At 41.7% G+C, this 19331-nt stretch overlaps 1 protein-coding gene across 1 annotated transcript in view; it reads left to right on the top strand.

Moving 5' to 3' along the window:
• Positions 1-19331, top strand: part of KCNIP1 (potassium voltage-gated channel interacting protein 1) — a 262914-nt gene that overhangs the window by 135330 nt on the left and 108253 nt on the right. The window lies entirely within an intron of this gene.

Below are 19331 nucleotides of genomic sequence, written 5' to 3'. Positions count from 1 at the left end.
TAAAAATTGGGATCTATGGCTAGATTCAATATATTACAAAGCATCACCTCAATATGTGTTTTTGGACTCATAAGGTCTATATTACAGCAAAATATGGATCAGAACATTTATCATAGCGCAAATTCATGAAAAAAATTGTACCCAGGGATTACTGAATAAGTTGTATGTTATTGTTCTTTTTCTGTTTCTCTGTTTGTTAGTTAAAAATGAAAAATCGGAGCCTAAAATGTATGTTACTAGTTAACATGGAAAATGACTTACCTCACCTGTAAATGTATCGCTATTGGCTCTAATAAAAATATTTTTCAAAAAAAAAAAAAAAAAAATGAAGTAGGTTAGATAACCCCAGGTATATTTTGAACTATGCCAATTCATACCCCTTAGGCCAAACTATAAGTATCAGTAGAATAGAGTGATATACGTATAAGAATAACAGGATTTAAGTCTGTCTGGTAAGTTAAGACAGCTTAGATCTTAAAACTCTAAATACACAGACTGTTATTACTTCAACCACAGAAAAAATTGATTCTTTGAATGTTTTTGGGTCACCTAATCATGACGTGTCATTCACTGATCAGACCACTCAGAAGCCTAGAGGAGATAGGAACCAGAAAATGGAGGCTTGTAAAGACACCGATGAGAAGACAAGGACGGCCTGGGCAGGGAGCTTATCATTTATTTTTTTTCTCAGAGAAAGTTGTCCGGACATCTATCTGGAACAAGTAACCACAATATATATAAACATTTTGGTTCAAATAGGTTCTGTAGTTTTTGGATTAATTTATCTCTGAGAAGAGAGCGGTTGTCCTCTGTTCCTGTCAGCATGTAGCTGATTTCCATCACCTTTTATTTCTATGTCGTGGTTGAGCTTGTGCATCCATAGTGTACAACCAGGGGTGAACCTAGCCTTTCTGCTGCCTGAGGCGAGCTATAAAAAGACGCCCCCCCCCCACGACTCCATATATGTAATATATCATGGAGTGTCAGGACCAGACGCTATCATATTGGTTTAATGTGAAAATAAAGCAATGCAAAATACATAGAACATCCTACCGTGTATTACATAATAAACAAAGCGAGCTACTACAAAGCACAAAATACATACAACAATCCGCCATATAATATAAAATACAGTGTGCCGCCATATAATATAAAATCAATACAGCGTACCGCCACATACCATATAATACATACAGCGTGCTGCCATATAATATAAAATCCATACAGCGTGCCGCCATATACCATATAATACATACAGCGTGCTGCCATATAATATAAAATCCATACAGCGTGCCGCCATATACCATATAATACATACAGCGTGCCGCCATATACCATATAATACATACAGCGTGCTGCCATATAATATAAAATTCATACAGCGTGCCGCCATATACCATATAATACACACAGCGTGCCGCCATATACCATATAATACATACAGCGTGCCGCCATATACCATATAATACATACAGCGTGCCACCATATACCATATAATACATACAGCGTGCCGCCATATACCATATAATACATACAGCGTGCCGCCATATACCATATAATACATACAGCGTGCCGCCATATACCATATAATACACACAGCGTGCCGCCATATACCATATAATACATACAGCATGCCGCCATATACCATATAATACATACAGCATGCCGCCATATACCATATAATACATACAGCGTGCCCCCATATACCATATAATACATACAGCGTGCCGCCATATACCATATAATACATACAGCGTGCCGCCATATACCATATAATACATACAGCGTGGCACCATATACCATATAATACATACAGCGTGCCGCCATATACCATATAATACATACAACCTGCCGTCATATACCATATAATACATACAGCGTGCCGCCATATACCATATAATACATACAGCGTGCCCCCATATACCATATAATACATACAGCATGCCACCATATACCATATAATACATACAGCATGCCACCATATACCATATAATACATACAGCGTGCCACCATATACCATATTATACATACAGCGTGCCGCCACATACCATATAATACATACAGCGTGCTGCCATATAATATAAAATCCATACAGCGTGCCGCCACATACCATATAACACATACAGCGTGCCGCCATATACCATATAATACATACAGCGTGCAGCCATATACCATATAATACACACAGCGTGCCGCCATATACCATATAATACATACACTGTGCCGCCACATACCATATAATACATACACTGTGCCGCCACATACCATATAATACATACAGCGTGCCGCCATATACCATATAATACATACAGCGTACCGCCATATACCATATAATACATACACTGTGTCGTCATATACCATATAATACATACAGCGTGCCGCCATATACCATATAATACACACAGCGTGCCGCCATATACCATATAATACATACAGCGTGCCGCCATATACCATATAATACATACAGCGTGCCGCCATATACCATATAATACATACAGCGTGCCTCCATATACCATATAATACATACAGCGTGCCGCCATATACCATATAATACATACAGCGTGCCGCCATATACCATATAATACACACAGCGTGCCGCCATATACCATATAATACATACAGCGTGCCGCCATATACCATATAATACATACAGCGTGCCGCCATATACCATATAATACACACAGCGTGCCGCCATATACCATATAATACATACAGCGTGCAGCCATATACCATATAATACATACAGCGTGCCCCCATATACCATATAATACATACAGGGTGCCGCCATATACCATATAATACATATAGCGTGCCCCCATATACCATATAATACATACAGCGTGCCCCCATATACCATATAATACATACAGCGTGCCCCCATATACCATATAATACATACAGGGTGCTGCCATATAGTATATTTTACATGGTGGCACGCTGAATGTACACACATACATACTGAGTATACATACAGCAAAAAAACATATATAAACAGTATATACAGCAAATATACACACACATACAGTTACAGAATATACATATATACAAACACACATCTATACAGACATTCATACAGACATATATATATATATATATATACATACTTACATATACAAACATACATAGAAGTTATCTTACCTTTTTTCTTCTTTCATCATCGGCCTTCTCCTCCAGGGGGTAGGGGGGGTTGCCGGGGAGGTGGGAATCGGTCCGGAGAGGGGGGGTGGTGAATCGGAGCCTGGGGGGAACCAGTGTGGACTTAGTGCTGGAGCATGTACCTGTGCCGGCGGGCATTTGGAGGGCGGGGGACTTTGGGCTGGGGTAGGTACCTGTGCTGGCGGGCGGGGGAAAGTGCCGGCGGGCAGGTGTATGTGATGGACGGGCCGTGGGGTGAAGTGCCGGCATGCGGGGAGATGTGATGGGCGGGCCACAGGACAATGTGCGCGCGGGTGGACATGTTGGGGGCGGGCCGCCGGAGTAGGTATCGGGATGCGGGGAGATGTGATGGGCGGGCCGCGGGGCGATGTGCGGGTGGATGGATGTGTTGGGGGGCGGGCCGCGGGGCGATGTGCGGGTGGGTGGATGTGTTGGGGGGCGGGCCGCGAAGGGGAAGTGCCGGCATGCGGCAAGATGTGATGGGCGGGCCGCAGGGGGAAGTGCCGGCATGCTGGTGGATCTGATGGGCGGGGGAGCGTGCCGGCCAGCAGGCGGGTTGATGCGATGGGCAGATCCATGTGGCGGCCGGAGGACATGCCGGCAGACCGGAGCCCGACGCCGCCCCCTCATCTAGCAGGAGGCGCGCCGCCTGAGGCGAGAATCTCAACTCGCCTCATGGCAGGTGCGCCCCTGTGTACAACCCTACTAAATGTTCCTTCCTGAACTTGCCAGTGGGTTGTAAGTCACTGGAACATTCATCATGGGACTGGGGTGGTGGAGAAGTCTCGTCATCCTTTTAAATTTTAAAGTTGCTTCATGGTGACTGTTGCTCAGTATCTTTCCAGTCTCATTGTTCTTAACTTTTATTCATCCCTTGGTCAAAAACTCCAAAACTAAGTCCAATACAGCATTGCTTCTATCTTTGATTCTCGGAATAGCGCAAGTGATTTCTTTGTTGCTGTTTTTGTTTGTGATCAAAGACTAAGACACTCTTTTGGAGTTCCTGGGCAGAGTGGATATTGGTACGGACGTCTGAGCATAGATGTATTTAGTGTTTTATATTCTATGCCTGTACTGGGAAGCTTGAAGTACATTTCAAATGAAGGTGAAATTGAAGAAAAAACCCCTGGCTTTGCACCATTTTATTGGGGGCTCTGTTTATACAGCTTTCGCTGTGCGCTCTTAACAGTTTTTTTCATTTTGTCCTATTCCGTCTCGAATAACCTTTTCATACTTCGTGTACGGACAAGTGTAATGTGTCATTTTTCGCAGGACAAGCTGACATTTTCATTGCTACCATTTGGGGACTGTACAGTTTTTTGATACCTTTTTATATTCAATATAGTTTATTGAAATGAAAGAAAGGGGGTTCATATAATGAACAATACACAACAACATGTACAGACCGGTTTCCGGGTACACATATCACGCAGGATCCATGTACTATACTATTTGCACGAAAATCATGAATTGTTCATAGGTAACAATAAACACATAAAGACATTGTAATGGGGCATAGCTTAACAGCTCTTAGGGTATGCCCTGAGGAATTAAGAACTAGGAGAATGACCAACCCTTTCTAACGGATTGTAGGAAACAAACCTTGTGGATACAAGGCAATATAACTTGTCATACGTTTGAAGTTGTCATAGAAGTTAGTTAAGTCTACTTTTGCAGAGCCTCAGTTTGGAGGCAATGTTTGGTTCTATGATGGACCCCTTAAAATAGATACAAGAAATGGGGGAGTATGTCCATTTTGAGGACATTAATATGACCAAACGATGATTTTTGTCATAGAAGGTGAGATCTTTCAGTGTTTTCTCCAATGATGGGACATAATTAAGGGAGTAAATGGAATGTGGATCTGTGGATGGGGTGAATCTGTAGGCCCAAGTATTTTAGCGCACCTGCACACCATCGGAACGGAAACTGCTCCGCAGTGTGGAGAACATCAACTTAAGGCCGGGATATGTTGAGGACTTCGGATTTGGTGTAATTTATTTTAAAATTACTCAGTCGCCTATATCGTTCTAATTCCGAAAGCAGAGAGGGAAAGGTAATCCTGGGTTGCGAGTGATCACTTTTTATTTAATGATATCTGTTGTGAAATGGTGAAAAAGTGGAAATAAGAACATTAGGAGCACTATAGATTATGAGCCCTCACCGGCCAGGTTCTCCTCCCACTTGTTCCTGACAACTGTAGCTTTTTAGGTTTTTTACTTGCATTTGTTCTTGTCTTAGTGTGATATATGTAAACCCCTTCATGATTGTATAGCATCATAGAACTAATGGTGCTCTAGAAATAAATAATATATAATAATAGTATTTTCCATGATCCATGATTTTCCATAATCATTTTTATATCAGTTGTAGAGGTTGTCAAAGGCTCTCACCAGCTGTGCTAAAACTGTTTGTCAGTATCTTTACAGTAACACTTGAAGCTCCTGAACCTACAGTAGTTGCTCCTCCATATTCTTGAATTGGTAGGACACATATGTAGGGCAAATGTTTTGCAACAATAAACTAAGTAGTAACAAACACCAGTAATTGGCATTCTCTCTAATTGCTATGCAGACCTGATGAAGACATTTTGTTAACAGCACTTTTATATATAGGTAAATGACAATAGTAGCAAGTAAATGAATTGTTACCTGTTTTCCGCTGCAGTATTTTTTAATAACACATAAAATGAATTTGGATGTGTTCTGTTTACAAGGAAGCTGAATAAAGCGTTTGGATCATTGCCGAGCAACAGGAAGCTGGTTTTATTTTCCTCGTAGCCCTGTTCTCTGCAGATGTGATAGTGACGTAACAATATCCAGAATTTCAGCAAGAATAATGGCTGGCAGTTGTCATCCCTGAAGTCAATAATGTACATTAAGAAACATGTTATTTTGCCACAAGACATATAGAATACATAATTCCTTAAGGGCACTGCTAGATTTGACCTTATAAGGTTATCCACTGTGGGGAATTGATCTGCTAGATCTTTGTAGCAGTGCAGGAAGCAGGGACACATGCAGGGTTTAAGTCCACATCAAGTGTTTAATTCACACTTCTATGTAAAAAAACACAAATTCAGCCTTGGCTTAGGCATATACAAAATAAACCCTGCATGGCTGGGCACTGCCTAATACAACACCAGCACCTAACTATACATGGAACTGGCTGCCAGGCTCTTGGCCAGCAGTATAACAGGAGGCACTCAGTTACCTTTGCTGTGTGAACACGGTCCAGCCTTCAGCTCTCCAGGTAGTGCTCACCTACTGCTTCTGGCCTGCAGTCTAAATCAGGCTCTTTTTACGCGTCATATGACCTGCACCTGTGGGCTACACAAAATCCCAGCCCGAATGGAGTAGGAGTCCCACTACTAGCCTAACCCTACTCCATAATAGGCAGGCCCAGTATGGACATTACAAAGGTGTCTATGCTAGCTAGGCCAACATAGACCAAACTGACTTCTCCTGCTTACTACATGTCTGCATTAACCCTTGGGTTACTGCAGACAAATCCAGGGCTTTTACCATGTACATTTTATCTGCCTGTAGGACAGATAGCAGTTCTCCCAAACATCACCTCTCACTTTCTCACACCACATATATGGAATATCCACAGGGTAAACAAAAAAAAACAATAGAAGAATTGGATCCTTATGAAAGATATTGAATATTATATTGTTTTGGCAAAGGTGACTTTTTACCCTGTTGTGCTGAATGCACCCAACAATGGATTATATAAATCTATATGTAAACTCCAGTTTGACAAGAGTAGGAATAGGAAATCTTATTATTGGAGGAGATTTCCATTACATACTTAACTCATAAACATGTTCTGTTGCCCATCATGACAATAAAAGTGACAGTAACAACCAGTTTTGGTCTGAGGTATCATGGGCCCATCAAAGGTTAGCAAGCCATCAAAAGTCGGAGGCCCCCGTCTATCCGTAAAATCCTCATCTTAGATCTTTCCTCGTAAGATTTAATTAAAAAAAAAAGGGGGGGTTAATAATCCAATAAAAATTTTGGGGGCCCATTATTTTGTGCTAAAGCCTAGGAAATCTCAGTTGGGCAAGTCCAACCTTGGCAACTACTCAGATTCCCATCTAAGAGGTTGGCCAAGATCAGAGATTTCTGTAGATGACTGCAGCGGCCAGTAAGCTCCTGGGTTACTGACTCCCTCAATACTGTTACATTACAGTAATGGTGAGAGTGATGGTGAGGGTATATGCAATAGGCTCAGGAGCTAAGACATCCACATATGTAGTGGGGGTCTGTAACATACCCCAGCTACCCACTGCTAACAATTAATGATGGCACTAATTTCAATGGATGTCACCAAGGGGTGACGACAGGACACCACGACAGATGGGAGCACACAATGTACTATGTACATATCACTATGGAAACAGGAAACTGACAGTACACTGTGATACTGTAATTTTATAAAATATAGTTTTAAAGAAATATTTAACATTTTATTGAAATTACCCTTCTTTAAAAATAAACAAATTTAGACTGAAACATAACATAACATTAGACTGAAACATAAGCTTTAAAAAAATACATCATTGGGTGGCCACTGTAACGGAAATAAACATCCCAAAGACAAAATGCTTTCACAGTTTTGTGAATGAATAGTGGTCCTGGTATCAATGAAAGTCTCAGCTTCATCTGCCAAAAAAAGACATATTACACAACTTTGTCAATTCCTGCACATTTGGAATTTTTTACTACGGTAGCCTCCCAGTACACTGCACAGACTATTAAATGGTGACTGTAGGAATTTGTCCCACAAAATACAAGATCTCAGCTCTAAAAACAGCAAAATAAAAGCATTATAGTTTTTGTAAGGAGCTTAGTAAAAATGGGAATACAAAAAAAGCAAAGGACATAAGTGGGAAGGAGTTAAGACCCTGCAATCTGCCATACACGAAGAATGAATGCCGCCTGCAGGTTAAAATGTTTTTTCTTTAATTAGATATATACTAGATGTTTTGCGTTCTTTGTTTTTTATATAATCTGTTGTTGTAATCTGCAGCTTTTTTAGACCAACTAGCAAGGGAGGTTGGTATATGGAATGTAGAGTAACACATTATGGGGCAGATTTACTTACCCGGTCCGTTCGCGATCCAGCGGCGCGTTCTCTGCGCTGGATTTGGGTCCAGCCGGGATTCATCAAGGTAGTTTCTCCGCCGTCCACCAGGTGGCGCTGCTGCGCTGAAAAGCATCTGAACGCACTGGAGTTCACCGGGCTGGACCAAGTGAAGGTAAGCGCGTCCCAAGTGACACATTTCTTTTTTTAAATGCCGATGCGACACAATCCGATCACGTGTGCCAAAATCCCGGGGCAATACAGGGGAAATCGGCGCAAATCGGAAATATTCGGGTAACACGTCGGGCCCTTAGTAAATGACCCCCTATGTATCTGTGCATAGGCAGTTGATAAATGGCTGGAGAATTATCAATGTTTATTAGCATTATATTGTACACTGGGGAATTATCAGTGGAGATTATGATCCCACTACTCTTTTTATTCTCTATTGTAAGGATTCATCAGGCAGATTCCCAATGTACTCTTACAATGGTGGGCAAAACATCCTATATCCTTATGCTTTCTTATGCTCCTCGACACCATGCCCATCACTTTCCTGCCTGCTCATTGCAAATGACAGGAAGTGCAGAGGCTGAGGGAGAGGGATGTGTGTGGAGGAGAGGAGACCGAGGCACAGGCACACAGGCTGCTGCAGCTCCACCACCCTCATCCCCTGGGACTCATCACATGTTACTGGCAGAGGGACAGGTGATGAAATAAAGTTTTATAAAGTGGTAGCAATATGCTGACAAAGGCATTTTAAAATCAGCATAGCAAAGGCGATTGGAATCTGTCACCAGCTAAAAATGACATTCCTGGTGGCAGGTTCTCTTAAAGATGCAGATGTCAGATGTTTATTTTTTACCAATAGCATTGGGCATGTCCATAGTTCTGGTGGGCAATTCGGGCAACTCCTCAGGACCTTGTAGGAGCCCATGACCACCCACTTTATAATCCACAATTACTCCTGCTGCTGGTGGCAGTAGCATAGTTGGTAAAATTGCTAGAAGACATAGGACCACCACACCCAATGTATAATTGTACCATGGTGATCCAATGAAGCATAAAACACTTATAGATGAGACCAATTAAGATGTGGCAATGGATCACCCATTGACTTCCAGAGGTCCAACTTCCATAAATTGTAGCAAAGCAACTCAACAGATCTGCCTTGACCAACACTCAGTCTTGGATTGATTAAACCTTTTATGTCATTTGTCATATTTCTTTTAATGCTCCCATATTTTCCACAATTACAACCTCACAAGGGTGTCAACCTCTTTTTCACCAAGGGCCAGATCAGTCTTATGTGTGCCTTCAAAGGGATGACTTTACATGTAAGACTGTATACATGTAACTACAAAATTCTGATGTAAATACCTTTGTGTAAAAACTACAAAAGTGCTTAAGGAATGATCCCTCAAATGTTGTGTTTTTCTCTCAGTGCTTCATTTGTATCCATGCCTGAAGAAGGGGCCTGTGTGCCCTGAAAGCTTGTACCAAATATCATTTATCTGGTTAGCCGATAAAGGTATCATTCCTTAAGCACGTTTGTAGTTTTTACACAAAAGTATTTACATCAGAATTTTGATTTTTTTTTCCTGGCTAACATCGTACTTCTACAATTTTCTCAAAATACATGTAACGACTGGAGTTTGTGTACGGCGCTCACTGCCTAGCAATGGCCAGGGAGAAGCCCCACTTGCCTCACTGATGACATCAGATGAAGTGAGGGGGAAATGAGGGAGCTGCGAAGATGGTTGCTGAGTTACACAGTGACTTGGCCAAAAACTCCTGTCAATGTGACTTCTGACAGGATGCCAAGAAATTTTTAAAAGATGATCTTCTTTGCACAATGGACTTTTAAGATAAAAACAGTGTGAGTATCAGTTACAATAGTGCTTTGAGAATCTGTCCTTAGCTTTACTCTGCGAGGTCAAGAGTAAATCTTAACATATTGTTGGTCTGCACACCTTGAGTTTAACACCTGATAGAGCATTCTGTATTTTAATTACACCATGTGTACAGAAGACTTTCTATATTGATGTCCAATCTTCTTTCCTCCATCTATAATGTGTGTCCCTTCATCCTTTTCACAATTCTCTGAAAGAATAAACTATGAGCTTGATCATTGTACTGACCACACATATATTTGTACATGTTGATCAGATCGCCTACAAGGCATGTTTATACTAGCTCAACAATTCTAAGCTTGAATTATAAGACAGATCTTGAATCTCAGTTAGTAAATGGGTTGTCCATCTATGAACTCTCTCCAGCTCCCCCATATACCTTCTGAAAATAGTTGCACAAAACTGTATCCGATTTTCATGATGTGGTGCCTTGATTTTTACTTTCTTTTTGTCCAGCCTAGCATTTTATTTGCTTTTGCAGCCTGCCATTGAATGTTGCAGATTAGCTTACTGTCAATGCAGCATTACACTTACTGCGGCTGAGGTACAAAACTTTACATTTATTAAACCTGATTTGTAATGTAATTGCCCATAAATCCAATTTATCTACTTCTTTTGGTCATATTTTTTTCCGAAGCCTCTGAATGGAATCAGGTTTCAGGATTGTGTGCTATAAAACCACTCCCAAGGTTGCTTTGATTGACAGTTGCCTTAAAGGAGTAGTTCCTTGGGAAAAACTGTGATAGTCATTTCAAGTTCATGGTAGAAATGGAAGATCCCGGCACACATGCGTAGAGTAGGACAATGGCCAAATAAGAGTAAAAATCTTCTTTATTCAGTATGCATTAAAATACACAAAGCATCCAAGTAGTAGGAATAACCTACACATTTCGACAGCACCCCTTATTCATGGTCTGAGGGTATCTAGTGCCCCATATTAAAAAGTCCCTCCATCATGATCACGTAGTGGAAAAACTCCTCCTGCATGATCATGTGATCGGAGAGATCAACTTAAAAATGATACATACAGTGAAGGAAGTTGCAATACGCAGTAATAATTTCTAGTTATATGACTGTACGGAAAACCCCCGAGAAAGAATGAGGAGAAGAGACACTCCGAAAAAATGAGTATATACATTTGTAAGGCAAATATTATATCAGTACTTGTCAGATTCAGGACATTCAAGGACAGTCATTTCAAGTTCTGTTTGCATTGAGCTGTGGATTGAGTGATGGATGGTCGGGCCAGTAATTTTCTTGCATTTGCATTTCTTCCTGTGCCTCACCACCATCTTGGATCTGATCTGGTTTGTTCTGACCTCTTTTGTCCATTTATTATCTGTTGTTTGTCCCTCATCTTTCCTGTACACTCATTCAGTGTTAGGATTGTCGACATGAAGTCCCTAACCCAGGGGCATTGCTAGGGTAGTATAAGATATATGTATTGAATTCTCAATAGTGACTATTCCTGTACATTACCCACCTCTAATGAGCTATCACTAAAAACAACTGAAAATGCAGTAGGAAGCCCTACATATTCCATCCAGTTAATGCAAGTAACATGTCCATGGACTGTAGTTGTTCGTTATCTTCTCCATTAGGTCCAGAATCACCATTTCTCCTCTTCAGCCACATGTCCTCCCGATGGAGTTTACCACACAAACATCTTATATTGTTCATTGTTCCTACATCTCTACACTTAATGCCCCTCAATTGTGGCCCCTTTCTAATCATGTGCAGTAACAGGAGGCACCTTATAATGTACACACTAAATAATACCCCCCACCCACTGAAAAATTCTTCCACACAAAATAGGTCTCACACAATAAGTGATGTCCCCCACAAAACCCAGTATATAATGTCCCCACTGAATAATTCTCCCACACTAAATAAGTCTCACTAATACGTGATTTTCCTACAGACCCCAGCAAGCAATGTCCCCTACCACCCCCAGTATATAATGTCCCCACAGCCCCCAAATCAATTAATATCCCCCACAAGCCCCCTCAAATTGATGCCCCCAAACCTCCCAGAAATTTACATCATCTACATCCCGCTCAACAATGGATGCAACTTTCACTGTGAATTGAAAAAAAAACCTAATACTCGTCTGCCTTCCTGCTTCTCCTCTTCTCGCTGGAGGGCGGATGACATGATTCCACGCCTCCTGCTCTTGACGCTGTTGTCAGCATCTGGTAGCAGGAGACATAGTGTAATGACTTCACCATGTCTCCTGCTATCCGTATTTAAGGATGGAGCTGATGGCTCCTTTCTCCATTTCAGTACTCGCCCCTATCTGCATCCAGAGGGGACGCAGATAGAGAGGAGAGTGGTGAGATCTGCTCGGACAGCAGGACAAGTGTCCTGCCGATCCAGGGCATGGGCCCTGGATTTATAAGCCTTGCAATGCTCCTGCCCTCACCACTAGAGTTTGTGAGACTTGAAATAATTTTACAAGTTCATTATGAAGTATTCTACACAGTTTTGTATCTGCAAAGACAGACTATTCCATCCACTAGGCCATAGATTAAAATGAAGAATCCACAAAACTGATCTTTGGTGTACCCCACTATCATGTGTGATGTATAACAACTTTTCACCTTTCTATTCCACAACCAATATTTTACCCATGTACCGTATATATGCTCGAGTATAACCCAACCCGAGTATAAGCTGTGGTACCTAATTTTAACACGAAAAACTGTATATAGTCTGCCAGCCCCTGTAGTATAAAGCCTGCCTGCCCCCCCCTGTATATAGCCTGACAGCCCCTGCAGTATATAGCCTGCCTTCCCCCTGTGATATATAGCCTGCCTGCCCAATAGTACATACCCAGCCTGTACTCACCTTAAAACTGTACTCACCTTTCTCACGCCCTCCATAGGTCCTCTTCTTGCTTCAGATCCTCTTCGGGTCTTTCGGTCTTCTTCAGCTTCTTGTCAGCTCATTCCGCTCCTCTTTGGGTCTTCCCGCTCGGGCAGCAAACAGAATAACATCAGCTGCTTTCCAACATCATTGTTTTTGAGCTGCCGGCATCGCGAGGGGACCCGAAGAGGAGTGGAAGAATCGGAAGGGGACTCAAAGGCCCGAGGAGACACTGGAATATTGGAAGCAGAAGAGGACCTACAGGGGGTGTCAGAAAGGTGAGTACAGTGTTATTTTTTTATTGAATTGAGTATAAGCAGTGTTAAGGTTTTTCAGCACAAATTTTGTGCTTAAAACTTGGCTTATACCAGAGTATATACGGTACATATTTTATCTACTGTGGATAAATGCCATTGGTGGGTTCTTTATCAATAATTCTTCTGCTCAGATTCAGCAATATTTCTTCTTGCTTTAAGAAAGTAACGTTTGGAAGATCCTGAATCCTACCAATTTAAATGGTATGGGAAACTCACTAGTAAACATATTGGGGCAAATTTATCAAGCTGTCTGAAAGTCAGAATAGCCCTAGTTACCAATGGTAACCAATCATCGCTCCCCTTTAAATATTCATAAGCACTGGTAAAATGAAAGCTGAGCTTTAATTGGTTGCCATGGGCAACTAGGAATATTCTGACTTTCAGACAGCTTGATAAATCTGCCCCATTATATGCATCTTTGTATGCCTAGAATCCTTCTTCTGATTACTCAGCCTTTAATCTCTTAGATGCCTTTTGCTTGTGTCCATATATATATATATATATATACACATATTTCTACATATTGGTTTCTTGACATTCTCTTGTCATATGGTATGAATTCACTACATCTTTAACTTCTCCCCACTGCAACAGCATCCCTATTTTCTAGGACATGATCCCAGGCTTCATGATTAAGCTCTTCCCTTAAAGCATTTCTTAAGTTACGTGGCAATGCTGTAATATTGCATCACTTTGTGTTAAGACCTTCACATTCATGCTATGATAGTACATCATTGTAAATTATATAAGTTAGAGATTTTAATTCCCAAATGGTTTATGTCAGGAACCCATGACTGCAGGGACATGAAGGCGGAGTGACATAAATGTACTTGACAGTCATTATTAGACCAAGCAAAGAAGTGGCAGGCATCTTTGGACCTGCATATACAAATATCTTTCTCCTCATTCCTTTATGTTTTTAAATTTGGTTTCAATATTGGAATAGAATGCCATGAGGGGCGGATTAAGAGCGCTATGGGCCCGGGACTGTATGAATATTATAGCCCCTACAAGACTGGAATCACTTCCTACATATGGTACTAGAATTAAGCTTCTTGGGGAATGGAGGATGTGTCCCTTCTGTCTGCTTTCAAACTGCAGTTTCAGGATTTTGGAGAACCTACAAAGGTCCCAAAATGACTCTTGTGTACATGTGTATTAAGAGCAGATTACAAGGATTTCATGGGAGAAGGCCCTTCTCAGTATAAAATTTGGTGGATGGTTTGGGTGGCCATCGTCTGTTTCCCATAGACTTCAATGATCTTTCCGTTACCATCTGTTATGCTTCCTTTATTATAAGCAGAAAAAAATATGTGAGCTGCTGTGCTATTTATAATGCAAGTGTGAACTTAGCCTAAGAATAAAAAAATATAAAACATGAAAAACCGTAAAATCTAAAACATAAAATAGAAAAGTATTATATTCTCTCCTTATGAGGCAGCCACATTTCCCCTCCTCCTACTGCTTGTTCGAATGCTAGAAAGGATGAGCCAGAAAGCTTAGGATAAAGAAAGTGTTGGAAGGAATCAGTACTGAAGAAATGGCACCAGCTGGCCAGAATTCACTGCTGGTTATAGGATTTTTATCATATATTGCTGCATGATGAGGCAGATTTGTAGTGCTAGGTAAAAAACGGTGCATAAGTATAACTGAGACCAGATGGGAATATAGTACTGTATGTACCTACAAGTGTAATAATACTATGCATAACTGTACAAATGACCACAGCACTAATTAAGATCAACGGGCGGGAAATATATCATGTCAACACCTACAAGTATCAGACATGACAGGCTTGAATGGAGGACCAATATTGACTGGGTCTGCGGCAAGGCGATGACCGGATTGCACTTGTTGAGGAAGCTGAGGTCATTCCAAATCTCCACCCTAATATTAAAAATATTTTACGAAACGATGATGGCGAGCATATTGTTTTACGCAATTGTCTATTGGGAAGGAGTATTACACAGTAGAGAAAAGAACTGGCGCAACAAGGTTATCCAAAGAGCCCAGAGCCCTATTTGGAAGACGCTGTGTCCACAGACAAACCGGATGCCTTAGGAAATTTAACGCCATTGTGATAAACGTTACCCAACCACTACACGACACAATACTGCAGCATGCTTTGCCTGCAGTAATTGATGAACAAAACAATTTCCCAACATTGTACATGATGTAAGTATACCAATCAGTCTCAAAAGAGTATTGAGTACATTTTGGTAGAGGCTACTCAGCTTTTCTAGAACTACAAGATGCAGAGTATTTTGCTTACACTCCATTTGTATTTTACAGATTTGTCCTCTTTTAGCAAATATTTGATATGGTTTGTTAAAAGAAAAGTTTATATAATTTTCCAATATACTTTGTGGATCAGTTTCTCATAGTTTCTTACATCTTTGCGTTCTGTCCTGCTATAGAAAGCTTGTTTATTTCCACTAGATAGAAATCTGTCCATGGTCATGTAATGAAAACGCAGGGGGTAGAAGCTTTAGTATTGATTATTCTCTGTGGTAATAACAGTTTTTGCATCTGTGTGTCCATCACATGAACATGGACAGATTTCTATACACTGGAAGTAGACACAAAAGCTTTCTAGCAGGACAGCAAGCAGAGATCTAGAAAACCATGAGGAATTAATACAGAACGTATATTGCAAAAATGTATAACTTTTCCTTACACAAACCATATAAAATTTTGCATAAAACTGGACAACCTCTTTAACTTAAAGGGAACCTGTAACCAGGAGACCCATATTTAGCAATCCCCCAGTCCCCACAGAGCATAGTACGTACACTGCCAAAGTGTTTTTGCATAAAAAATAGGTTTTACAGAAAAAAAGATATGTTATATTGTAGCTTTCATTAGCATCTGCTGTGTGACTAGGCAGTTGCCAATTGGGAGGGGCTGGAAAGGAGCAGTTTCCCCCCCCCCCACCCTTGGGAAACATGTGACCTTTTCAAATATATGAATAACTCCCCACACTCGGGATTGGCTGTAGAGGAGCAGGGGTCGTCGCTAAGCCCAGTGATGGGTGTTTTCATATATTTGAAAAGGTCACATGGAGGAGCAGTTTCCCAAGGGTGGGGGGGGGGAACTGCTCCTTTCCAGCCCCTCCCAATAGGCAACTGCCTAGTCACACAGCAGATGCTAATGAAAGGTACAATATAACATATCTTTTTTTCTGTAAAACCAATTTTTAATACAAAAACACTTTGGCAGTGTACTATGCTCTGTGGGTACTGGGGGAGTGCTAAAAATGGGTCTCCTGGTGACAGGTTCCCTTTAATTGTTAACTCCGGTTGTTAATAAATAATTTTAATACAAAATCTTGCTAATACTATGGCAAAATCCTTGACATATGCTGTGCTTCACTTAAACCCTAAGCGCTATGTAAACTAAGTGTATTAGTTTTTGACAAAATATCATATAATTATATTGTCTTGAAAAGCTAATTTTCCACCACGTTCCATGACGGCCCCCACCTGGAGGATGCTCCTATATCCTGTAGGGACAGGAAGTGCAAGAGATTAAAAGCTCCTCCCTAGCACCCAACACCAGTGTCTTCCTGTCCCTACGGGATATAGGATGCAAGAGAGTCTCCCTAGGGAGACACGAGATTCAAATTCTCCTTTTTTACTTTTTATTTTTTACTTTTTATTTTTACTTTTTTGCTGGGTTCCGCCTCACAACCGAGTGGGGGGAACACCAATATATACCTCCTCCCCACCCCCCGTTCTTCCAGCCCAACCAACGGTCCCGGGAGACCAATGCTGAGTGGTTGCGGGGGGACATGCTGCTACCTGTGGCTGGGGCCCTTTTCTCTGCTGGAGGAACGATGTGTGAGGGGCATCGGTCCTCGGCGGTGGTAGGGTTCCGGCTCTGGCAGGGATGATGGCGTGTACGCGCGCACGGGCTTCTTAGGTGCGCGGTTCCGGAATGGCCGCGTACCGGAAGTCGGGCCGCGTCGCGTCATCAAGTTGACGCGACTTCCGGTGAGCGCGTCATCAAGGCGACAGGGCCGCGTCATTGGGGGCGGACCCGAAAGCCGGCTCCGTGGACGCATGCGCAGATCCAGGAGCCCGATCACTTCCGGTTTCACCGGAAGGGGGAGGAGGGACGAGCCTCTCCAGACGCGGCAAGAAACAGATTTAAGCGTCCCTGGAGAAACCTAGTCGGTGGCTCTGGTGCTTCCAGCAAATATGGCTGATGACGCATCCAACCTGTTCCAGGTCCTGGTACCCGTAAGTACAAGCCCTGGGCTGACCGCTTCTCTCTCTCCATACATTTCATACCTGTCTATTAACTGTTATCATGTATGCTTCTCTTAGGGAAAAGAGCAGAAAGAACCTAAAGAGAAAGAACAGAGAGAGAGAGATAAACCCCTTAAAAAACCCTCTAAAAGATGTGCCTTATGTAATTCTAAATTACCCGAGGATTATAGGAAAAGCCTGTGTTCAGACTGTCTGACCAAAATTTTAAAAGAGGAAAGATCGTCATTAATGGACGAAATAAGATCCGCAATAAAGGAGGAAGTTTCCTCCTCTATTGCTGCTCATTTACCCGAACCACCTAGGAAAAAACCTAGATACGTTCAGTCATCCTTTTCTGATCAAGACTCAGATTTTCCTTCCTATTCTATAGATGATAGACCGGAAGAAAGCCTAGAGGGGGGGCATTCTAAAGATCAAGGGCACACAAAGTATTTGTTTGCGTCCGAAGATCTAGACAACTTATTAAAAGCCCTGAGAAACACACTAGAAATTGAAGATGTGTCAGAACCAACCTCAGTACAGGGTGACCTCTTTGGGGGACTTAAATACAGAAAGAAAAGTTTCTTTCCTGTAATTGACACACTAAAAGATTTAGTATTATCGGAGTGGAAGGAGCCAGAAAAAAGAATTTCTATCCCCAAAGAATTCCGGAATAGGTTGCAATTTGAGGATAATACATTATGGGATGATATACCTAAAGTCGACATACAAGTTGCTAAGGTAGTAAAAAAGACGGATCTCCCATTTGAAGACAGTGCCCAATTAAAAGACCCCCTTGACCGTAAATCTGATGCCTTACTTAAGAGGGCTTGGGAAACGTCTTCTTTAAATATTAAGACCAACATTGCCTCCACTTCTGTCGCCAGGACTCTATATTTTTGGTTGTCAGAATTGGAATCACACCTGGTAAATAAAACCTCTAGAGATTCCATTATAGAGTCTTTACCCCTCCTCAAATCTGCCACAGCATTTCTAGCGGATGCTTCTGCTGAAGCTTTAAGGTTTTCGGCCAAAGAGGCGGCATTGACTAATTCTGTCCGGAGATCTCTCTGGTTAAAACAGTGGGGTGGGGATACAAAATCTAAATCTATGCTCTGCGGTATCCCATTCCAAGGTAAATTTTTGTTTGGCAGCGAATTAGACTCCATACTAGAGAATGCTGCAGACAGAAAAAAGGGGTTTCCGGTTAATAGAATTCCCCCTAAAAAACCTTCCTTTCCCTTTCCCTTTCGTGCTTCCAGGGAAGAGAAACCTCCCTTTAGAGGCAAAGGAAAGACAGGTAGATGGAGCTACGCAAAAGGAGGCGCAGGTCGAGGGTTTTTCTCTAACCCCGACCACAAGCAGAGGAAACAATGACTTGCAGGTGGGGGGGAGACTTTCCCATTTCAGGCCCGAATGGGAAAAAATCTGCCAAAACCCTTGGATACTCCAGACCATCCAGTCAGGTTACAGGGTAGAGTTTCTCCATATTCCCCCACAACATTTTCAGAACCCAAATCTGCCAGAAAATCAAACTCTCCACCTCTGGACCAACATCCAACAGTTACTTCAGATGGATGTGATTGTTCCAGTCCTGGAGATAGAAAAAGGGGAAGGATTTTATTCCCCTCTATTTATGATAAAAAAAACCAATGGGTCTTACCGTCTAATTATAAATCTAAAAAAATTAAACAGGTTTATAAAGTACAGACACTTCAAGATGGAATCGATAAAGTCAG

This window comes from Engystomops pustulosus, chromosome 4, assembly GCF_040894005.1.
Source record: "Engystomops pustulosus chromosome 4, aEngPut4.maternal, whole genome shotgun sequence".
Classification (NCBI taxonomy): Eukaryota; Metazoa; Chordata; class Amphibia; order Anura; family Leptodactylidae; genus Engystomops; species Engystomops pustulosus.
Note: the sequence above shows the minus strand (reverse complement) of the source record. Positions and strands in the feature narration are given on the sequence as shown.